The sequence below is a fragment of the Ranitomeya imitator genome, chromosome 1 (assembly GCF_032444005.1).
Source record: "Ranitomeya imitator isolate aRanImi1 chromosome 1, aRanImi1.pri, whole genome shotgun sequence".
Taxonomy (NCBI): Eukaryota; Metazoa; Chordata; class Amphibia; order Anura; family Dendrobatidae; genus Ranitomeya; species Ranitomeya imitator.
Genome location: NC_091282.1, coordinates 294,228,818 through 294,253,964, shown reverse-complemented (window position 1 = coordinate 294,253,964; position 25,147 = coordinate 294,228,818). Strand labels below are relative to the sequence as shown.

General features: G+C 45.5%; 1 protein-coding gene across 1 annotated transcript in view; it reads left to right on the top strand.

Annotated features, from left to right (window-relative positions):
* The window catches only part of PPM1F (protein phosphatase, Mg2+/Mn2+ dependent 1F), an 83,532-nt gene that overhangs the window by 55,073 nt on the left and 3,312 nt on the right, over positions 1-25,147 (top strand). The gene's annotated exons all lie outside the window — the stretch shown is intronic.

Sequence of the window (25,147 nt, the reverse complement as noted above, 5' to 3'; positions counted from 1 at the left end):
GGACACAGTAATGTTTCTGCCTTGAAATTAGGTTTATTGTACGAACAGAAAATGTGCAATCCGCATTCAAACAAAATTTGACAGGTGCATAAGTATGGGCACCCTTATCATTTTCTTGTTTTAAATACTCCTACCAACTTTTTACTGACTTACTAAAGCACTTTTTCTTTCTCGCCTCATTGGGGGACACAGGTAACCATGGGTGTATGCTGCTGTCACTAGGAGGCTGACACTATGCAAATAAAGAAGTAACTCCTCCCCGGCAGTATACACCCTCCGACAGGCACCAGGCAACTCAGTTTTTGCTTAGTGTCTGTACGAGGCGGACCTGGATCTAACCCCAGATCCGCATTTCTTTTTACAGGGATTTGTTTATTAACCTTTTCCCCTTTCTTTTTCAGACTCTCTTCTTCAGGGTAGCAAGGTGCAGTTTTTCTCACCCTGTTTTCCCCACTTTGAGCGACTGAGAGAGCAGTGTGATATTACCCACATCGCACCCTCTCGGACCCGCTGGGCAGGACTTGTCCCCTGTCACCCATTCGGGTGTTCAGGGTGACCCTATTCCTCGGTGGCCAGTCCTGCCCGTTCCCCTCCTCATCCCTCTCCTCAGAGTGGGCTCAGAGGAAGACGGCGGTCACTTCCAGTGACCCTCTCCCCCTGGTTAGGGGTCGACGCCGTCTTCTGCGCCGGAGTTCGTGGCGCGGGAAGGAGGACTTCTTCCAGGACCCTCATCCTACACCGCCCGGCAAGCGATCTTCTAAGGGGGGTTCATCACATGGGGGTACATCTCCATCTATATTAGGGGAGTAAAAGGGCTGCATCAGGGAAGAAGGGTCGCTACCTTTAGTTTCTGGTGCCGGTTTTTCTCTATTGCTGCACACCGGCATTTCTCCTTCCCTCCTCAGGATCCAAACAGCACACCCCATTTTTTTTCTCTCGGGCTTCTTCTTCACCTTCTTTCGGCGCTTCTGTGCCCCCTGGCCTGCATTATTGCGGCCAGGAGTTTTTTCTTCTTCTTTCGGCGCTTCTGCGCTCTCTTGTGGCGGCCTGCATTATTGCGACCAGGAGTTTTTCAGCGCAGTTGGGGGCATTTCTCCTGCTTTCCCCTTCGGCGCCTGTGCACGCCCACAGCGTTGCGCTGTCTCAGCGCTCTTTTCTGTGTCTTCCTGCTCCCTGTCAGCTTGGCTCACCGTGTGGGACAGAAGAATTTCAGGGGAACACAGGCACCTGCGGCTTCCGCTGTTGCTGTTTTTCAGCTGGCTCAGCACTACTGCTCTCTCGGGCTAAACTCCTCCCGGCAGTACTTCTCCGCTCCAGGACAAGGTAATATCCACCTATGTCCGACCCCACTCCGGCCTTTGCCACTACGGCCATCCATTACGCCTGTGCTCACTGTAAGAAAAAGTGGGCCTCAGGTCAGCCTTCACCCTTCTGCCCGTCCTGCATTCCTCCCATCATGTCCGCCCCTCAGGAAGCTCCTAGGTCCCGGGATGAGTGCACCCCCCCCTCCCCCAGAGTGGGCGTTTGCTATGTCTCAATCAGTGTCCGACCTGACTAAGGTTTCTCAGTCCCTGGTCCAGGCACTTGAACGTATCCCGCTTCTCTCTAATGCCACCAGTGCCACGAATACCTCACACGGCGATTCGCTCGCACCTGTCCAAGACCCTCACAGAGGCAGACAGGACAAAAGAGACAGAAAAAGGACCTTATCTAGATCCTCTTCCAGTTCCCTGGACGGGATTCCCCTATCTGCCCGTTTACCCTCCTCGCATGCGGACGTCGGGTCTGACCTATCCTCTCAGTCGGAATCTGACTCTGATGCAGATCAGACTTCCGGAACACAGGAGATGGTGGATAGCCTTATTTCAGCTATCATTAAAATGCTTGAGCTTAAAGAGGATGAGGCAAGCTCTCAGGACGTCTCCGTTGCGTTTAAACGGATTAAACGTCCCTCTAGGGTTTTTCCTAATCACAAGGAGTTTGATAACACTACCTCTACACACTGGGAAAACCCTGGCAAGCGTTTCCCTGGCAGGAAACTGCTTCACGTGCTATACCCCTTTCACTCTGACCTCGTCTCCAAATGGTCCGAGTCTCCTAAGGTCGACCCGCCCATCTCCAGACTATCCTCGCAGACGGTTCTGTCTATCCCGGACGCGGCTTCCCTTAAGGACCCCACGGACAGGCAAATCGAGGCATTAGCAAAATCGACATTTGAGGCTTCCGGAGCCTCCCTCTGCCCTAGTTTCGCCTCGTCCTGGGTAGCCAGGGCTGTGTCAGCCTGGGCCAAGACCCTGCGCAGGGGCATTTTGGCCTCTGCTACTGCTGAGGAACTGTCTGATTTGGCGGATCAGATTCCTCTTGCAGGAAAATACCTCATGAATGCCTCCCTTGATGCAGCGGCCTGCTCCACCAGGGCTAACAGCAACATTGTGGCCATTCACCCCTTTTTTCGGTCCTTCGCCTCAGGAAACTCCAACCAGGACCGTTCTTCCTCGCAGGGAGACCGAAGAAAACCTCCTTTCAGACCTCCACCCCGCAAAACCATCGGGATCTCGGGGCCACAAATTTTCTAACAAATGACGGGTCGCCCCCACCTGGAAATCCCTCCAGGGTGGGAGGCCGGCATCTTCTGTTCTCAGAGGTTTGGCTATCAGTAGTCGACGATGCCTGGGTCAGGGAGATCGTCACTTCAGGCTACAAGATAGAATTTTCTTCGCCCCCAGGAAGACATTTCCTGCTCTCTCGTCCTCCCAAACAGCCCTCTCACCTCTCAGGACTTCTCCAGGCCGTCGATTCGCTCCTCGCCTCAGGAGTTGTAGTTCCGGTGTCTTATCGCGAGCAGTTTTCGTGTTTACTCAAACCTGTTCGTGGTTCCAGAAAAGGACGGCTCTCTCCATCCAATTTTGGATCTCAAGCAGCTGAACCGCCATTTCCGGATTCGGCACTTCAGGATGGAATCTCTACGCTCGGTGGTCGCGTCCATGGAACAGGGAGAGTTTGTGTTCCGTGAATATCCGAGAGGCGTACCTTCACGTTCCTATTTGCGTACAGCATCAGAGATTCCTCCGGTTCGCGATCCAGGGTCATCATTATCAGTTCACGGCCCTCCCCTTTGGTCTGGCATCTGCGCCCAGGGTCTTCACGAAGGTCATGGCAGCTATCATGGCCATTCTTCGTTCGAAGGGGTTTCTGGTAATCCCGTACCTCGACCTCTTGATCAAGGGTCCATCCCGTCAGGATTGCAGCCAGAGCCTCCAATTTACTCTTGACACGCCTCTTCGCCTCGGCTGGATAATTATCAGAAGTCTTTCCTGATTCCAACTCAGCGCCTGGAGTTCCTGGGCATGGAATTCGTTACCTCTCAGGCTCAGGTTTTTCTTCCCAAAGAGAAGTTCCTTTTCGCCTCGCCATGAGGGTTCTGGGGAAAATGGTTGCTTCCATGGAAGCGGTCCCCTATTCTCAGTTCCACTCTCGTCCCCTCCAGCTTGCCCTTCTGTCTGCCTGGGACAGGAACCCACACTCTCTCTCTTGGTGGACGCTGTCCATCTCCATTCTGCGCGGGAGGTCATTTCTCCCTCCCCGCTGGCAGGTGATCTCCACCGACGCCAGCCTCCAAGGTTGGGGGGCGGTTTTCCTCCACGTCACGTCCCAGGGCCGCTGGACTGCTCAGGAGGCGTGCCTCCCTATCAACCTCTTGGAAATCAGAGCCATCTTCCTAGCCCTCATCCGCTGGGAGTCTCTCCTTTCAGGGAAACCGGTCTGCATTCAGTTGGACAATACCACAGCCATGGCTTACATAAACCATCAGGGAGGGACTTGCAGCAGGCAAGTCATGGCGGAAGTGGCAAAAATTCTGCGATGGGCGGAGGGTCACGTTCCCTCTGTCAGCCGTCCACATCCCAGGAGTGGACAATTGGGAAGCCGACTTTCTGAGTTGTCAGGGCATCGTGGCGGCAAGTGGTCTCTTCTTCCCGCAGTCTTCAGCCAGTTTTGCCAGCGGTGGGGCGTTCCAGACGTTGACTTGATGGCTTCCGGGGCAAACTACAAGGTTCCCCAGTACGTCTCCAGATCTCGGGATCTGATGGCTGTCGGATGCGACGCTCTCGTGATCTCGTGGACCCAGTTCCAGATGCCCGTTCTGTTTCCACCCCTCCCCTTGATCCCAAGGATCGTAAAAAAGATCAAGATAGAAGGGGTTCCCGTGCTCTTAGTACTCCAGATTGGCCTCGCAGGGCCTGGTATGCGGAACTGGTGAACATGCTATCGGACATTCCGTGGAGGCTTCCGGATCGTCCTGTCCTTCTTTCGCACTGCCCCCTCTTCCACCCGAATTCTCGGTCTCTGAATGTAACGGTATGGCCGTTGATGCCGCGGTCCTGAAGGACGCCGGTTTTTCTCATAGCGTCATCCAGACTATAAGGGCGAGAAAACCGGCTTCCTCGCGTATTTACCACAGGTGTTGGAAGGCTTTTTTCCGGTGGTGTCAGGACAACAATCTGTTTCCTATGACCTTTTCCCTTCTATCCCTTCTCAGTTTCCTTCAAGCTGGTCTAGATTCGGGTCTTTCCCTTAGCATCTTGAAGGGTCAGATTTCCGCTCTGTCCATTCTTATTCAAAGAGACCTGGCCTCTCTGCCTCAGGTGCGGACCTTCATCCAGCGGGTCGCTCATATAGCTCCCCCTTATCGTCCTCCTGTTGAGCCTTGGGACCTCTACCTCGTTTTGGACGTCATCCAGCGTACGCCGTTTGAACAGATTCAGGACATTTAATTCTCACTTCTATCCGGAAAGTGTAAGCATAACGCCCAATCCTATAACCCCTAACCAAGGGGAGTAGGCAACACTTTATATAGATCACAAAACATACCAGGAACACAATAAATGAACTATTGTGATCCGCAAAAGTGCAGCAACAATATATTAAAAACATACTCTTTTATTAACAATAAATACAATACATAACATACATAAAATATTAAGGTGCCTCTATACAACCTAAACCACAAGAGGCGGACAGCTAGAGTAAGACACTAAAAATAAAGAGCAAAACAAATGGGCACACGGGCATATGTAGATCTTACAAAACAAATATCACAATTCACAGGAGCAAAAAATAATAATGATTTAGTAATATAACCAAATGACTACGTAATGTCCAGTTGAAAAAACTACCCAGCCATGCCGATAATTCCATATTCAGTGTAGATGTCACCGTAATATACACTTAATTCCATATGCATAGCTGGCAGGATAATATCCCCTGTATTTCAGCTGGATCACTCTAAATCACCGACTTTTATCCTCTTGTAATAATCGATATAGATAACAGTTGCTATATGCCTCTGACAGGGCAGTGCGCTTACATAACATACGCACCGCTTACAATAGAACCGCGGCTTGAATTAGCCCGCAATTTGCCAAAGTGCAATGTCCGCTGTAGCTGAATGCTACTGTATATGTCTGACAAACCAGCGCAATAAATTTATGACATATATCCTCCTATACTAATCGATATAGATAAAAAATTACTATGTGCCCCTGATACAGCAGTGCGCTTGCATATCATGCGCACCGCTTACAATAGAACCGCGGCTTAAATTAGCCCGCATTTGCCAAAGTGCAATGTCCGCTGTAGCTGGCTGCTACTATATGTATCTAACAAACCAGCGCAATAAACTTGTGATCTAATACATATTACCTGTACAAGCTGCCATGCGCCTTCACAAATGAAGCCATAATAAGCCCCCTGTCCCACACATATTACCTGCTCCGTGTCTCCTCGTGGAATCCCTAGCCAGAGTGGCGTGCTGCCTCTGCCTACCCCGACGCGCGTTTCGCGTGATGCTTCTTCCTGGGGGTGTGTCTAAGGCGGTGAGTCTCACAGGTCTTATACCGGCAACATCCAATCAGATGGTAATAGGCAGGACTATCTCATACTCGCTACACTACACCTGGCCTCCGGTCTCAAAATATCGGCCGTATAATGAATCCTAATGATTAGTTTAATTACTATCGTGAAAATTCCCGATATCCCTCCAAGAAATCACTGCTATTACAATACTAAAAAATCCTTCCAGAAAGCCAAGATAAATCTATGTAACTGCATACATCATCTCTAATCCAAATACCTCCAGCCAAAGACTATATTTTTCAAAGAGGAACGCTGGCTGCGATAATGCCTAAATAAAATAATTAGTGAGTTAAAAAGTGACTAAAAATAAATTATAAAGTGAGAGATAATGAAAGGAAAAATTCTGTAGATAAAAATGCACCAAATAAGTATATGCCGTGCAACAATAAGGGATGTCGATATAAGAACCCACAGCCTTGAGTGTCTATAAAAGATTAATTTGTGACCTATATAACCATATAGGACCATGTGCTTGTTTATAAAGTGATACGGTTCACATATTGATGCAATATACATATCTATTATACTGGTTACAATGTTCCAGGTGCGATATAGGGCAAACCCCGCCCCTCCTGCAGATAGGGGACGGGCCATGCCACCACCAGCCACCATTGGAACACAGCCAGAAAAGTGCACCCAGTTATATTAAAGTGCAAACCTATCTGTTACCCGTGAGAGTGACAAAATCCTGAAACATCTAAATAAGACGCTATATAAGCAGTTAATATCCCGAAAGGTGACCAACCCCTCCATATATTTGATATATCTGATATTCACATTATCTACAATCTAATTAAAACGTAAAACATACAAAAAAAAAAAAGGCATAATATAGAATGCAGTCACAACTCCGCACAAAATCTTCTATCATGACATTATACCTCTCCAATCTATAGAGTGGGAGATATATACATCTCTTCAAAATATGAAGTCCAAAATAGTCCATAGATGTCACTCTTCTTCGTACATAGTCCTGTCCCCATATTTTCCATAGATAGATCAGTACTTGGAGTCAGCTTTTTGAAGGAACATGTCCATCAACTTCCACATTTATCCTCAACATCTCAGCCATAGTGGATTTAATAGGTCAGATGTTATTGTCATTAGTTCTTTCTTTCTTTATTTTTTCTCCAGATTCATCCAACAGCTCAATAAAGCAAGGAGTGTAGCCCAGACCCGGTGTTGACCGTATATATGACCGAAACATACCTTAAATAAACAAATTAGAATTAAAAATTGCACCATATAACAAGAAAATAAAACTACTATGGGAAAACCCACCGTACCAAGTAAAACCGATGCTACACAAACACAAAGAGAGATCCACTACACCTACAAAATCACAGTAGTATATGAACTACCTCACAAGAATGCACTGAAACCCAGATTCTCGTTCAGGCCTTGTGGAGTCAATGTACCTAATCTGTAGATCCATCTACTTTCGACCTGGGCAAGGACTTTGCCCAGGTCACCTCCTCTCGGTCCCAATGTAACTACATCAATACCCTTTATTTTCATGAGATAGGGATTAGAATCATGAAACCTTTTATAGTGTCGAGGAATGGTCTTCAGGGTGGAAATGTCATCTATCGTTTTTGCCTTAGCTATATCAAGGTGATGTTCCCGAACTCGAATTCTCAGTTCCCTGGTTGTGAGGCCTATATATATCTTGCCACATGGGCAAGTTAGATGGTAGATGACCCCTTTAGTTGTACAAGTGATAAGCATTCTAAGGTCATAGCTTCTAGACCCATCAAAATTGGTAAATGTCTTAGCTTTGGTACAATTGGCACACGCCTTACAAAGGCCGCACGGAAAGAAACCCCTGATATTATGGTCCTGTCTTTTTGTCATTTTTCCATTGGCCATATAATGGCTGTGCACCAAAATATCGCCAAGGTTTCTAGATCTCTTGGCCACTATAGATGGGGCAGCAGGTAAACATAGTCTCAGAGTAGGATCCGTATGTAAAACTGACCAATGTTTTTGAATTATACGTCTAAATTCAAACCATTTATTATGATGTCCCGTGATATACCGAATCTGATTGTCATTATCCTTCTTAGTTTTAATCTGATTTTTATACAAAAGCACATTCCTAGGCGTATTCTTGGCCCTAATATACCCTTTCCGTATCATTCTGTGACTGTAACCCCGCTCCTTGAATCTATCGGTCAGTTCCCTGGATTGTTTTTCAAAATCATTTGTATCTGAACAAATTCGTTTAACACGCAGAAACTGACCGATAGGGATGCCCTGTATAGTAGATTGTAAATGGGCTGAGTGTGCGTGTAATACAGAATTCGTGGCCGTCTTTTTACGGAAGACATCAGTAGTGATGTCCCCGTTGGGCAAGGCACGTATCCGCAGATCCAAGAAATCCACCATCCTGCCACTCACAAATGTGAGCTTGATATTAAGACAGTTCTGATTGAGACTATTCATCATAATATTAAGGTCCTCTGCGCCCCCCTCCCACACGAACCAGATGTCATCAATATATCTCATCCACTCTTGGATGAGACACATCTGGGGGATGGGATTACAGAGGAAAATATCCCTTTCCCATGCCCCCAGAAACAGGTTCGCATAGGAGGGGGCACAGCAGGCACCCATGGCGGTTCCCTGCATCTGCAGATAAGTGCCCCGCCCAAAAACAAACACATTATGGGTCAACACAAACTCCAGAAGCTTCAGAAGCAGTTGAATAAGATCTCTGGCTAAATTGCTCGACTCCAGAAGTGATGCCACCGCCTTAATACCATCCGCGTGTCTAATGGATGTGTACAAGGCCTCCACATCGGCCGTTACCATGACACTTTTGGGGCCCAGATGTAAATTGTCCAACCTACGCAATGCTGCGGTGGTATCCTTTATATATGATGGGAGTTCGCTCACTAAGGGTTTGAGATAATGATCCAAGATCTGTGTAATGACCTCACATAGGCCCCCATTCCCAGAAACTATGGGTCTCCCAGGTGGGTCACTTGGATTCTTGTGAATCTTGGGAATTAAATATAGTGTTGGCATACGCGGGTGCATTTTTTCAATTAAATCAACCAATCGTTTGGGAATAATCCCATCAGCAAAAGCTTCTTCCAAGATACCACACAATTCATCCTGGAATGTTTTGATGGGATTAGTACTCATCTTTTTGTAGCACTTCTTATTGTCCAACAATATATATGCTTGTTTCTCATATAAATGATGTGGCCACACGACAAGGTTACCACCCTTATCGGCGGGTTTGAAAACCACATCATCCCAACTTTTTAACGTTTCCAAAACTTCTCTATCTGATTTGGTCATGTTAGAATGACCAAACCCTTTCTGAGAAATTTGTTCAATATCCCTAGACACTAGTTTTGTGAAAATATCTACCGCTGGGCAGATATTTAAAGATGGAAATTTTTTTTGATTTACCTATTAAATGGTTAGGGAAATTGCTTACCTTGCCAAGATTATTTTCTAAAATCAAAGCCTCCAAATCGGCCAAGGCTTCCTTCTCCTCTACAGTAGTAAACTCATCATCACCTTGACCTTTGTAATGAAGTTTCTTCAAGATTAATTTTCGTGAAAAGAGGTGTAAGTCCTTAATCAATGTAAATTTGTCTGGGGAATATGAAGGACAAAAAGTAAGACCCTTTTCAAGAATACCAATCTGTTGTTCCGATAATATATGTGATGACAAATTAATCACCTTATATTGATCATTTCTTTTAGATGTTTTCTTTTTAAAGAAGTCATTGGCTTTGGGATTGCCTCCATGTCTGGTACGTCCATTCCAAGATGTTATTTCCCCTGTATGTTTTGATGGCCCAACGTCTGACATAGACGATACTGAGCTGAAAGAGGCACTTCTAGATAGTTTGTCTGCATCACCTATTTTAAGTCCTTGCCATTTATATACTCTATTATTCTCATAATCTGAGACATCTCTTTGATATTTTTTACTTTTAATAGAGCATATATCTTTTTCCCATTTTTCCAAATCATTACCAACATCTTTGAGGAAAGCATCAACATTCTCTTTTTTTCATATCCTTCTTGAACGTATCTTCCAATTTTTTTAGCTCCTCCTCAATATTTTTGATAGATGTGGTATTGCTATCAATAATTATTTGGAGAAATTCAAGTGAACACACGGTGGCAGCCCTAGTCCAGCGATCTATCAATCCTTGTTCCCCAAGATCAAAGGTTGGAAATAATTGCACCCTCAAACCCCTAGGAATAATCTTTTGGCTAACATAATTTTCCAATGCAGTTTTAGTCCACCAAAACTTTGTTTTCTTATGTACAAAGTTCTTATATTGTTTCATTAGATCTCTCTCTGTGTGTGTAGCATCCATTGAAGGTTGTGAGGCACCTGCACGAAACATATCCGACGCTTTTTGTCGCCATGAGGATTCTCTGGCGGAAAAGTCCATTCTAGTAACGTGGGCCAACTGTCTGAAGACAGAAACACAAACTGTAAGCATAACGCCCAATCCTATAACCCCTAACCAAGGGGAGTAGGCAACACTTTATATAGATCAAAAACATACCAGGAACACAATAAATGAACTATTGTGATCCGCAAAAGTGCAGCAACAATATATTAAAAACATATTCTTTTATTAACAATAAATACAATACATAACATACATAAAATATTAAGGTGCCTCTATACAACTTAAACCACAAGAGGCGGACAGCTAGAGTAAGACACTAAAAATAAATAGCAAAACAAATGGGCACACGGGCATATGTAGATCTTACAAAACAAATATCACAATTCACAGGAGCAAAAAATAATGATTTAGTAATATATCCAAATGACTACGTAATGTCCAGTTGAAAAAACTACCCAGCCATGCCGATAATTCCATATTCAGTGTAGATGTCACCGTAATATACACTTACGGTAATTCCATATGCATAGCTGGCAGGATAATATCCCCTGTATTTCAGCTGGATCACTCTAAATCACCGACTTTTATCCTCTTGTAATAATCGATATAGATAAGTTGCTATATGCCTCTGACAGGGCAGTGCGCTTACATAACATACGCACCGCTTACAATAGAACCGCGGCTTGAATTAGCCCGCAATTTGCCAAAGTGCAATGTCAGCTGTAGCTGAATGCTACTGTATATGTCTGACAAACCAGCGCAATAAATTTATGACATATATCCTCCTATACTAATCGATATAGATAAAAAATTACTATGTGCCCCTGATACTAGGGCTGCCACCGTGTGTTCACTTGAATTTCTCCAAATAATTATTGATAGCAATACCACATCTATCAAAAATATTGAGGAGGAGCTAAAAAAATTGGAAGATACGTTCAAGAAGGATATGAAAAAAGAGAATGTTGATGCTTTCCTCAAAGATGTTGGTAATGATTTGGAAAAATGGGAAAAAGATATATGCTCTATTAAAAGTAAAAAATATCAAAGAGATGTCTCAGATTATGAGAATAATAGAGTATATAAATGGCAAGGACTTAAAATAGGTGATGCAGACAAACTATCTAGAAGTGCCTCTTTCAGCTCAGTATCGTCTGTCAGACGTTGGGCCATCAAAACATACAGGGGAAATAACATCTTGGAATGGACGTACCAGACATGGAGGCAATCCCAAAGCCAATGACTTCTTTAAAAAGAAAACATCTAAAAGAAATGATCAATATAAGGTGATTAATTTGTCATCACATATATTATCGGAACAACAGATTGGTATTCTTGAAAAGGGTCTTACTTTTTGTCCTTCATATTCCCCAGACAAATTTACATTGATTAAGGACTTACACCTCTTTTCACGAAAATTAATCTTGAAGAAACTTCATTACAAAGGTCAAGGTGATGATGAGTTTACTACTGTAGAGGAGAAGGAAGCCTTGGCCGATTTGGAGGCTTTGATTTTAGAAAATAATCTTGGCAAGGTAAGCAATTTCCCTAACCATTTAATAGGTAAATCAAAAAAATTTCCATCTTTAAATATCTGCCCAGCGGTAGATATTTTCACAAAACTAGTGTCTAGGGATATTGAACAAATTTCTCAGAAAGGGTTTGGTCATTCTAACATGACCAAATCAGATAGAGAAGTTTTGGAAACGTTAAAAAGTTGGGATGATGTGGTTTTCAAACCCGCCGATAAGGGTGGTAACCTTGTCGTGTGGCCACATCATTTATATGAGAAACAAGCATATATATTGTTGGACAATAAGAAGTGCTACAAAAAGATGAGTACTAATCCCATCAAAACATTCCAGGATGAATTGTGTGGTATCTTGGAAGAAGCTTTTGCTGATGGGATTATTCCCAAACGATTGGTTGATTTAATTGAAAAAATGCACCCGCGTATGCCAACACTATATTTAATTCCCAAGATTCACAAGAATCCAAGTGACCCACCTGGGAGACCCATAGTTTCTGGGAATGGGGGCCTATGTGAGGTCATTACACAGATCTTGGATCATTATCTCAAACCCTTAGTGAGCGAACTCCCATCATATATAAAGGATACCACCGCAGCATTGCGTAGGTTGGACAATTTACATCTGGGCCCCAAAAGTGTCATGGTAACGGCCGATGTGGAGGCCTTGTACACATCCATTAGACACGCGGATGGTATTAAGGCGGTGGCATCATTTCTGGAGTCGAGCAATTTAGCCAGAGATCTTATTCAACTGCTTCTGAAGCTTCTGGAGTTTGTGTTGACCCATAATGTGTTTGTTTTTGGGCGGGGCACGTATCTGCAGATGCAGGGAACCGCCATGGGTGCCTGCTGTGCCCCCTCCTATGCGAACCTGTTTCTGGGGGCATGGGAAAGGGATATTTTCCTCTGTAATCCCATCCCCCAGATGTGTCTCATCCAAGAGTGGATGAGATATATTGATGACATCTGGTTCGTGTGGGAGGGGGGCGCAGAGGACCTTAATATTATGATGAATAGTCTCAATCAGAACTGTCTTAATATCAAGCTCACATTTGTGAGTGGCAGGATGGTGGATTTCTTGGATCTGCGGATACGTGCCTTGCCCAACGGGGACATCACTACTGATGTCTTCCGTAAAAAGACGGCCACGAATTCTGTATTACACGCACACTCAGCCCATTTACAATCTACTATACAGGGCATCCCTATCGGTCAGTTTCTGCGTGTTAAACGAATTTGTTCAGATACAAATGATTTTGAAAAACAATCCAGGGAACTGACCGATAGATTCAAGGAGCGGGGTTACAGTCACAGAATGATACGGAAAGGGTATATTAGGGCCAAGAATACGCCTAGGAATGTGCTTTTGTATAAAAATCAGATTAAAACTAAGAAGGATAATGACAATCAGATTCGGTATATCACGGGACATCATAATAAATGGTTTGAATTTAGACGTATAATTCAAAAACATTGGTCAGTTTTACATACGGATCCTACTCTGAGACTATGTTTACCTGCTGCCCCATCTATAGTGGCCAAGAGATCTAGAAACCTTGGCGATATTTTGGTGCACAGCCATTATATGGCCAATGGAAAAATGACAAAAAGACAGGACCATAATATCAGGGGTTTCTTTCCGTGCGGCCTTTGTAAGGCGTGTGCCAATTGTACCAAAGCTAAGACATTTACCAATTTTGATGGATCTAGAAGCTATGACATTAGTTGTACAAGTGATAAGCTTTCTAAAGGGGTCATCTACCATCTAACTTGCCCATGTGGCAAGATATATATATATATAGGCCTCACAACCAGGGAACTGAGAATTCGAGTTCGGGAACATCACCTTGATATAGCTAAGGCAAAAACGATAGATGACATTTCCACCCTGAAGACCATTCCTCGACACTATAAAAGGTTTCATGATTCTAATCCCTATCTCATGAAAATAAAGGGTATTGATGTAGTTACATTGGGACCGAGAGGAGGTGACCTGGGCAAAGTCCTTGCCCAGGTCGAAAGTAGATGGATCTACAGATTAGGTACATTGACTCCACAAGGCCTGAACGAGAATCTGGGTTTCAGTGCATTCTTGTGAGGTAGTTCATATACTACTGTGATTTTGTAGGTGTAGTGGATCTCTCTTTGTGTTTGTGTAGCATCGGTTTTACTTGGTACGGTGGGTTTTCCCATAGTAGTTTTATTTTCTTGTTATATGGTGCAATTTTTAATTCTAATTTGTTTATTTAAGGTATGTTTCGGTCATATATACGGTCAACACCGGGTCTGGGCTACACTCCTTGCTTTATTGAGCTGTTGGATGAATCTGGAGAAAAAATAAAGAAAGAAAGAACTAATGACAATAACATCTGACCTATTAAATCCACTATGGCTGAGATGTTGAGGATAAATGTGGAAGTTGATGGACATGTTCCTTCAAAAAGCTGACTCCAAGTACTGATCTATCTATGGAAAATATGGGGACAGGACTATGTACGAAGAAGAGTGACATCTATGGACTATTTTGGACTTCATATTTTGAAGAGATGTATATATCTCCCACTCTATAGATTGGAGAGGTATAATGTCATGATAGAAGATTTTGTGCGGAGTTGTGACTGCATTCTATATTATGCCTTTTTTTTTTTGTATGTTTTACGTTTTAATTAGATTGTAGATAATGTGAATATCAGATATATCAAATATATGGAGGGGTTGGTCACCTTTCGGGATATTAACTGCTTATATAGCGTCTTATTTAGATGTTTCAGGATTTTGTCACTCTCACGGGTAACAGATAGGTTTGCACTTTAATATAACTGGGTGCACTTTTCTGGCTGTGTTCCAATGGTGGCTGGTGGTGGCATGGCCCGTCCCCTATCTGCAGGAGGGGCGGGGTTTGCCCTATATCGCACCTGGAACATTGTAACCAGTATAATAGATATGTATATTGCATCAATATGTGAACCGTATCACTTTATAAACAAGCACATGGTCCTATATGGTTATATAGGTCACACATTAATCTTTTATAGACACTCAAGGCTGTGGGTTCTTATATCGACATCCCTTATTGTTGCACGGCATATACTTATTTGGTGCATTTTTATCTACAGAATTTTTCCTTTCATTATCTCTCACTTTATAATTTATTTTTAGTCACTTTTTAACTCACTAATTATTTTATTTAGGCATTATCGCAGCCAGCGTTCCTCTTTGAAAAATATAGTCTTTGGCTGGAGGTATTTGGATTAGAGATGATGTATGCAGTTACATAGATTTATCTTAGCTTTCTGGAAGGATTTTTTAGTATTGTAATAGCAGTGATTTCTTGGAGGGATATCGGGAATTTTCACGATAGTAATTAAACTAATCATTCGGATTCATTATACGGCCGATATTTTGAGACCGGAGGCCAGGTGTAGTGTAGCGAGTATGAGATAGTCCTGCCTATTACCATCTGACTGGATGTTGCCGGTATAAGACCTGTGAGACTCACCGCCTTAGACACACCCCCAGGAAGAAGCATCACGCGAAACGCGCGTCGGGGTAGGCAGAGGCAGCACGCCACTCTGGCTAGGGATTCCACGAGGAGACACGGAGCAGGTAATATGTGTGGGACAGGGGGCTTATTATGGCTTCATTTGTGAAGGCGCATGGCAGCTTGTACAGGTAATATGTATTAGATCACAAGTTTATTGCGCTGGTTTGTTAGATACATATAGTAGCAGCCAGCTACAGCGGACATTGCACTTTGGCAAATGCGGGCTAATTTAAGCCGCGGTTCTATTGTAAGCGGTGCGCATGATATGCAAGCGCACTGCTGTATCAGGGGCACATAGTAATTTTTTATCTATATCGATTAGTATAGGAGGATATATGTCATAAATTTATTGCGCTGGTTTGTCAGACATATACAGTAGCATTCAGCTACAGCGGACATTGCACTTTGGCAAATTGCGGGCTAATTCAAGCCGCGGTTCTATTGTAAGCGGTGCGTATGTTATGTAAACGCACTGCCCTGTCAGAGGCATATAGCAACTGTTATCTATATCGATTATTACAAGAGGATAAAAGTCGGTGATTTAGAGTGATCCAGCTGAAATACAGGGGATATTATCCTGCCAGCTATGCATATGGAATTAAGTGTATATTACGGTGACATCTACACTGAATATGGAATTATCGGCATGGCTGGGTAGTTTTTTCAACTGGACATTACGTAGTCATTTGGATATATTACTAAATCATTATTTTTTGCTCCTGTGAATTGTGATATTTGTTTTGTAAGATCTACATATGCTCGTGTGCCCATTTGTTTTACTCTTTATTTTTAGTGTCTTACTCTAGCTGTCCGCCTCTTGTGGTTTAGGTTGTATAGAGGCACCTTAATATTTTATGTATGTTATGTATTGTATTTATTGTTAATAAAATAATATGTTTTTAATATATTGTTGCTGCACTTTTGCGGATCACAATAGTTCATTTATTGTGTTCCTTCTATCCGGAAAGGTAGCATCACCTCCATTAGAAGAGTGTCGGAGCTGGCGGCTTTATCCTGTCGTTCTCCCTTTCTTGTCCTGCATCAGGACAAAGTGGTTCTTCGTCCCGTTCTTTCCTTCCTACCAAAGGTGGTTTCGGCTTTTCACATCAATGAGGACATTGTCCTCCCTTCCTTGTGCCCTTCCCCGGTTCATCCCTTGGAGAAATCTCTTCACAAGTTGGATGTGGTCAGGGCTATCCGAATTTATCTTGCCAGAACTGCCTCCTTTCGTCAGGCCGATTCTGTTCGTCGTCTCGGAAGGGCGGCGAAAGGAGCTCCCCGCCTCCAAGTCCACAATTGCTCGTTGGATCCGTTTGGCGGTTCTGGAGGCATACCTTGTTCAAGACAAACGGCCTCCGTCGGGGGTGAAGGCTCACTCTACCCGAGCTGTGGGAGCTTCCTGGGCAGTTCGTCACCAAGCATCGGCCTCGCAGGTTTGCAAGGCCGCAACGTGGTCATCCATTCACACCTTTGTCAAATTCTACAAGGTGCATACTCAGGCTTCTGCGGACGCGAGCCTGGGTAGGAGGATACTGCAGGCGGCGGCTTCTGACCGGCCTACCTAACTCCTCTTTTTTGCAGAATATCTCGCCCTAGGGACTGCTTTTGGACGTCCCATGGTTACCTGTGTCCCCCAATGAGGCGAGAAAGAAAGAGGGATTTTTGGTTCTTACCGTAAAATCTTTTTTGGAGCCTTCATTGGAGGACACAGCACCCTCCCTTGAAGTTGTACCTTGTTGGCCAACGTGCCGTTGTTGTGGGTTGGTACATAGGTTGAGTTTTATATTACCTGTTCCTACTACTGCTTTTGCACCAACTGAGTTGCCTGGTGCCTGTCAGGGTGTATACTGCCGGGGAGGAGTTACTTCTTCTTTATTTGCATAGTGACAGCAGCATACACTGATGGTTACCTGTGTCCCCCAATGAAGGCTCCAAGAAAGATTTTACGGTAAGAACCCAAAATCCCTCTTTTTGGTTTTCTAACCTCATTGAACTTTGAACTTCATAGCCAGGTGTATGCAATCATGAGAAAAGCTACTTAAAGTGGCCACTTGCAAGTTGCTCTCCTGTTTGAATCTCCTCTGAAGAGTGGCATCATGGGCTCCTCAAAACAACTGTCTAATGATCTGAAAACAAAGATTATTCAACATAGTTGTTCAGGGGACGGATACAAAAAGCTGTATCAGAGATTTAACCTGTCAATTTCCACTGTGAGGAACATAGTAAGGAAATGGAAGAACACTGGTACAGTTCTTGTTAAGGCCAGAAGTGGCAGGCCAAGAAAAACACCAGAAAGGCAGAGAAGAATGGTGAGATCAGTCAAGGACAATCCTCAGACCACCTCCAGAGAGCTGCATCATCAACTTGCTGCATATGGTGTCACTGTGCATCGGTCAACTATACAACGCACTTTGCACAAGGAGAAGCTGTATGGGAGAGTAATGCGAAAGAAGCCGCTTCTGCAAGCACGCCACCAACCGAGTCGGCTGAGGTATGCAAAAGCACATTTGGAGAAGCCAATTTCTTTTTGGAAGAAGGTCCTGTGGACTGATGAAACCAAGATTGAGTTGTTTGGTCATACAAAAAGGCGTTATGCATGGCGGCCAAAAAACACCGCATTCCAAGAAAAACACTTGCTACCCACAGTAAAATTTGGTGGAGGTTCCATCATGCTTTGGGGCTATGTGGCCAATGTCGGCACCGGGAATCTTGTTAAAGTTGAGGGACGCATGGATTCCTCTCAGTATCAGCAGATTCTTGACAATAATGTTCATGAATCAGTGACAAAGTTGAAGTTACGCAAGGGATGGATCTTTCAGCAAGACAATTATCCAAAGCACCGCTCCAAATCTACTCAGGCATTCATGCAGAGGAACAATTACACTGTTCTGGAATGGCCATCCCAGTCCCCAGATCTGAATATCATTGAACATCTGTGGGATCATTTGAAGAGGGCTGACCATGCTCGGCGACCATCAAACTTAACTGAACTGGAATTGTTTTGTAAAGAGAAATCTCAAAAATACCTTCATCCAGGATCTCATTAAAAGCCACAGGAAGCGACTAGAGGCTATTATTTTTGCAAAAGGAGGATCTACTAAATATTAATGTCACTTTTCTGGTGGGGTGCCCATACTTATGCACCTGTCAAATTTTCTTTGAATGCAGATTGCACATTTTCTGTTAGTACAATAAACCTCATTTCAAGGCAGAAACATTACTGTGTCCAACAGTTATTAGATATATGAAACTGAAATAGCTGTTGCAAAAAAGAGGGATTTTTGGTACTCGCCGTAAAATCTTTCTTGGAGCCTTCATTGGGGGACACAGGTAACCATGGGTCGTCCCAAAGCAATCCCTAGAGTGGGAAACGGGAAGATTCAAGGAATAAATGGGCTCAGGTCGATCGGTGCAAAACCGCCACCTGCAGCACCTTCCTTCCCAGGCCTGCATCAGACGAGGCATGGTATGAACCCTGTAAAGACTAACGAGGGTAAATATGACCAGGTTGCGGCCTTAGTCTGGAAAGCCAAATCCTGGTGACAAACAGCCTAGGAGGCCCCTACCGCAGGGTGGAGTGAGCCTTCACCATCGGAAGAGGCTGTTTCTCCTGGAAGCGGACTGCCTCACAGCAATAGAGAAACTAGAAGCTAGGAGCCCTTTAAGGCAACCTTCAGAGATGATGACTAGGGAATCAGATTGACGAAAGGGAGCAGTCCTTGAAAGGTAGACTCGGAGAGCTGTGACGGAATTCAGCTTGAAGAGGGACTTATCCAGGGGATGGACTGGAGAGACACAGAAGGAAGGACAATGACCTCGTTAATGAGAAAGGAAAAGACCACCTCGGGAATAAAGGAAGGGCCAGGCCCGAGAACCACCTTGTCCTGATATAGGATCAGGAGCGGGGAACGGCAGGACAATGCCGCTAACTTGGAAACTCTCCAGATGGACATAATTGAACAAAGAGAAATGTCATGTGTTGAAAGGGCTAAAACAGGGGGCGCGCTGCGGCGCGCCTAAGACCAGATTAAAATTCCTTGGATTTATCGGAGGACAATAAGGAGGAGCCAGGTGGGCGCCTCCTTGAAGAAAACCAAGAATGAAAGGAAAACTGACATAGGGACCAGACACTTGTCCATACTCCACCAAAAGAAGGCCTTACAGTATTTGTAGTAGATACGCAAGGATGCTGGTTTCCCGGTCCCAATCATGGTCTGAATGACCAGCCGGGGAAAAACCAGCCTCCCCCAGGACTATGGCCTTAACGGCCATGCAGTTAAAGACAGACTATGAACTCTGGTGGAAGAGGGAACCTTGAGAGAGAGGATCTGGACGGCCTGGAAGCTTCCAAGGGGCGTCTATGAACATATTCACCGGGCCTTTCTTGGCCAATCTGAAGATAACAGGAATATAGGGATCCCTTCTTCCTTTTCACAACTTTCGGGCCGAGGGGAGAGACGGAAAAGGAGAGAGCAGATGGAATTGTGATTACGATATTACTAGAGCATCACAACAGGTGGCTAGCAGGTCCCGGGATCTGGCTACGAACCAAGGAACCTTGTGGTTTATCCAAGATGCCACAAGGACAACGTCCGGAGAGCCCCATTTAAGCATATATGGATGAAGACAGAGGGGCTGAGCCATTGGCTGCCCGAAGCGAGGCCCAGATGGCTCAGAAAATCGATTGCCTGGTTACCTACCCTCGGAATATGCATGGCTGATATGGCGGAAACATACACTCTGCCTCTCGCAGAATCCTTGTTAACTCTGACTTCACTTGTTTGATGCGAGTACCGCCTTAACGGTTTATGTAAACCTCGGCCGTGGCATTGTCTCTTGGGCGTTCCAGTGGCTCTGCACTGTGAGACGAAGAAAAAACGACTCCGCAAAAGATGAGACTGGCGTTGTTGGTGAAAACCTGCCACTAGAGAGGAAAGAGGAACTTCCTTTACAGAACTGATGTTGACGGCATCACCAGATGAAACTGCTTCACTCTGAGAGGAAGAAGCACAGGATTGTCCGTGGAGATGACCAGAGAGCCCGCTTAAGGGGGCGGGCATGGAACTGGTCAAAAGGAACGGTTTTCGAGGCGACAATCCATTTCCCCTAGAACTCCTATGCAGGACCATAGGAGAAGAGAAGCTGATCGCTTTAGAGTACAGAAACCCATGGCGGAGGGATGGAAAAACCTTCTCCATTGGAAGGAAGAGACTGGCTTGGGTCATGTCGAACCCATACCTAGAAACACCCAAGTACTGAGCAAAGGTGAGGGAGGACTTTTCTCTGTTTATAATCTAGCTGAGAGGAACCCGGATATGTAGAGTAAACTGTAGACTCTGGTTGCAGTCTCAGCGGGACGGCTCATTGACCAGAAGATTGTTTAAGTAGGGAAATATGAAAAATCCCTTGGATAGAAGAATGACCCTGACCACTGCCATGACGTAAATAGTCTAGGAGCAGAGGGCCGTGAACTGATAAGGACCCTCCTAGATCGCACATCATAGGAGCCTCTGAAGCTAAACACAAACAAGAATGTGAAGAAAATTCTCCCGAGTCAGTGAAAGTGATTACCAAACTTAGTTACATCGTCCTGAAGAGACAGCACCGAACGTGACCGGTAAACCGCTCGAGGACTAAAAACGGAGGAGCGTTCCGCCTTTTTTCATGACTAAGAAAGAATAGAATAGAACCCCGAGAACAGTACGTTCCTGGGGACGGGTACGATCACTTCTGTGAAAGGCAGGTAAAGACTGCCTGAACTGCTGGGGCCTGCGACGTATGTCTTGACGGGCGAAAAAACAAAAGGAAACGTCTTCCTGGGGGAGAAGAACGTTCAATATTGTAGCCGGAAGTCACTATCTCTCTCTAGGTTGAAGCAACTTTTCCTATTAAAAGGACATTAGGTTTGGACCGGAAAAACTAGGTGTTTTTCCCCCGCCACTGGCATCCGAAACTATTGATCCAGCTTGGATCCAAGAGATCTAGAGACTTGGAAGGCAAAATCAGTGAGGTCAGAGAATGCAACGTATGGCAACGATGCTGCCGGTAGTCGTGACGGAACAACCAGCCGCATCAAAAGGGGAGCGGACACGAGATATTTGCTGGCATGGGCAATCTGATCAGCCAGATCTGGCCTCCCATCCGGAGGAGCGGCCGCTAGAATACCTTGATGAAGTATTTTTGCCCCTACAGACATGGAATTTGACACCCAGGTGTAGGCACATGTAGGGCAGAGAGAGAGAGGGGCGCCAGCTGCCTCCAAGGCTGACTTAACCAAGGCTTCAATCTGTCTATCTGTAGAATCCTTAAGGGATGCACTGATCCGTAGAGACAAGGCTGTCTAGGAAGACAGGCGAGAAGCAGGCGCATCCACCTTAGGGATTCTGCCCATTTATCAAGAAGGCCTGGTCTAAAAGGGTAGAGGATGTGTAGCTTCCTCCAACCTGGGAGACGCTTTTCAGAGTGTTCCCAGTGTTTAGACATAGTCATGACAAGTTTCCTGATCAGGGAAAATTCCGGGAAAAACTTTTTTTTTATTTTTACCCATTTGAAAGTAACGGAGTGCTCGTGAACAGGAGCCTCATCCAATTACCAATACTTGGTATTTTGCCAAGATGAGGTTATTGAGCATATATTGCATCTTTCAGGTCTGGTCCGTATCGGACTCAGACTGGGAATCCATATCCGACCCAAAAACCGCCTCCGAGGAGGGGCATGGGATGAGGAATGCATCCAGGATAAAGTAGAGGGACCAGCTGGTTCTTTTGCTTTGCACGCGATCTGTCCCTGTGAAGGTCACGGTCAGGTGCATGCGAATCACCGTGAGGTGTTCGGAGCACTGGTGGCAGAAGACAAACGTGAAGGACGCTCCAGGACCTGGAACAGGGATTGTGAGAGTTTGGTCAGATCTGAGAACGACTGTGACCTGGCAACAGCCCACTCCAGAAGGAGGCGAGTGCTCTCATCCCAGGTGTTAGAGGGTTTATCTGAATGCCACTGCTCTTGTACGGATGGCACAAGCATCACGAATTATAGGGACCGGAATGGGCCTCCCTGAGATTGGGCATAAGTAATAGGCTAAGGCTACAGCTGGGAGAGCTAAGCCCTTGTGAAGAGAGAAAATAACCAGTCTGAGCTGGTCCTACCTGATAAGAGACAGCTGTCAATGTTCAGGCTGCAGTATCCTCAGAACCAGTAGGTTAATGATGGACGCCTTTTGTGCCCTTTGGAAGGCGATGGTGGCTGCACGATTCTTCATACGGTTGGAATCTTCACTCAACCTGACATACACTATGTCCCGTCTCCCCCAACCCCCCCGTGGGATGGTGATGGGGGGCCTGTATCGGGAGAGAGGGATAAAGAAAGTATACTCTCTCATTCGGCCAGGAGACGGGGCCTCAGCGTACGGCAGTCCCGTAACAGGGCGTGGCTAAACAGAAGGCGACCTCGGCTACACCGAGTCCGGGGAAAAGGCCCCGACACCGGGGGCTAAATCAACGGGTACATATAATTATGCGAAGCCTCCACGCCGACAATGACAGGACCGGAATTCCTGGTATGAAAATTGACCACGTCTGACAGTCAGGAAGTGGGTGACTAAAATAGTAAAGGACATGGAATTATGTGCAGTCTCTGCACCCGCAGTGGCAGGGCCGGTAAACGAAGGTCCTAGTCTGCGTCTGTTGGGAGTAGAGGCTCTTCCATTAACTGTGCCGCCAGACGGGTGCACCTGGGGGGGGGGGAAGGACCCTTGATAGGGAGAAAAGCGCGCGATAAATATGCGTGCTTAATGCGGAGGGCGTTAACGAAGCACTAGCTGAGGAAAAGATGGCCGTTGTTGTTCAGTGACGTCATGTTCTGTGCAGCGTTCCGTGGGTAAACGGTGAGGCAGGCGGTTTAAGGGTCCTTTACCTGCAATGTCCGGTTCCACAGGAAAAGAGAGGATCGTCCAGGGGCCCGTTGAGGGAAGGGTCGCTGGATATGAAATCCTTCATCCAGAAGACTGTCTCAACCCCAAAGACAAGGGGGAGGGTCACCGCTGGTGACCAGTCTTCCTCTCAGCCCTCTCCGAGGAGAGGGGTGAGGGGGACTGTTTTGGCTAGGACCGCCACCGTATAGACCCTGGAGCATCTGGGAGGGTGACAGGGGATAATGTCCTGCCGGCGGTCTGAGAGTTGCGATGTGGGCGACACCACACTGCTCGCTCAGCCACCCTCCTGGGGAGGCAGGGTGGAAGACTGCACCCTGAATCCCTGAATGCTGTGATCTGAAAAAGAAAGCCAAAACGGTAATAAAAACAACAAAACCTGTAAAGGAATCAAGGTTAGCAGTGGATCTGAAGATCCAGGTCCGCCTCCTACAGACACTAAGCACAAACTGAGGTACTTCCTGCCTGTCGGTGGGTGTATACTGCGGAGGAGGAGCTATTTTCCTTTTTTTGCATAGTGTCGGCCTCCTAGTAACAGCAACATACACCCCATGGTTACCTGTGTCCCCCAATGAAGCGATTAAAGAAAACCAATTTTTATAAAACATTAAACTTAAGATTAATAGGGGTGCCCAATCTTTTTCATATAACTGTAGCAGCCACGCAGTATGACACAGGAGATGTAATTTATAACACAGGCCAAGCAATATATAACACTGGCCACGTAATATATAGCACAGCCCACGCAGTATATAACTACCCATGTAGTATATAGCAGCCACGCGATATCTAACACAGCCCACGTAGTATACAGCAGAGTGGGCACCACCATTAAAATAAAAGTTATATACTCACCCGGCGGGATCCACCGAAGCTCCGATACGCGTGCGACTGCCGCCATCTTCCGTCCCCAGGATGCATTGTGAAATTACCCCGATGACTTAGCAGTCTCGTGAGACCGCTAAGTCTTCTGGGTAATTTCGCAATGCATCGCCGGGAATGGAAGATGGCCGGCGCGAGCGGATCGTCGGAAAACGGAGGGTGAGTATAGCAGGTTTTTTTGTTTTTTTTTAATTATTATTTTTAACATTAGATCTTTTTACTATTGATGCCACAATATCGCTGCTATGTAGCCGAATTGCAGGCTTGCTATGAGCGTCGACCACAGGGTGACGCTCACAGCAAGCCGGCATCAGTAACCATAGAGGTCTCAAGGAGACCTCTGGTTACTATGCCGAGACATCGCTGACCCCCGATCATGTGACGGGGGTCAGCGATGTGCGCATTTCCGGCCGCGCGGCCAGAATCTGTAGTTAAATGCTGCTGTCAGCATTTGACAGCGGCATTTAACTGGTTAATAGCGGCAGGTGGATCGCAATTCCACCTGCCACTATTGCGCGCACATGTCAGCTGTACAAAACAGCTGACATGTCGTGACTTTGATGTGGGCTCAGCGCTGGAGCCCACATCAAAGGGGGAGACATGACATGCGCAGTACTAGTACGGGCATGTCGTGAAGGGGTTAAAGAGTTCCAGAGTTACTACCTCAAAGTGACAGTGGTCAGAATTGTAAAACTTGGCCTGGTCATGAAGGTGAAGGGTTAACTGTTCCCCTTTTAGAGATCATTTCAGCTTCAACTTGCTTAACTGTTCACAATAACAGTAATTTTGACTAGACTTTTACATGCTACTGTATGCTTTCTATATTGCACTTTAGTAGCGAAACAAGAATAAACCGTAATGATTGCTTAGCTGTTCATGAACAATCTCCTACGCCCTTGTGATAACTCAATGATGATGTAAATCTTGCACAACACTTCTTTTTGTATGGATGAAAATTA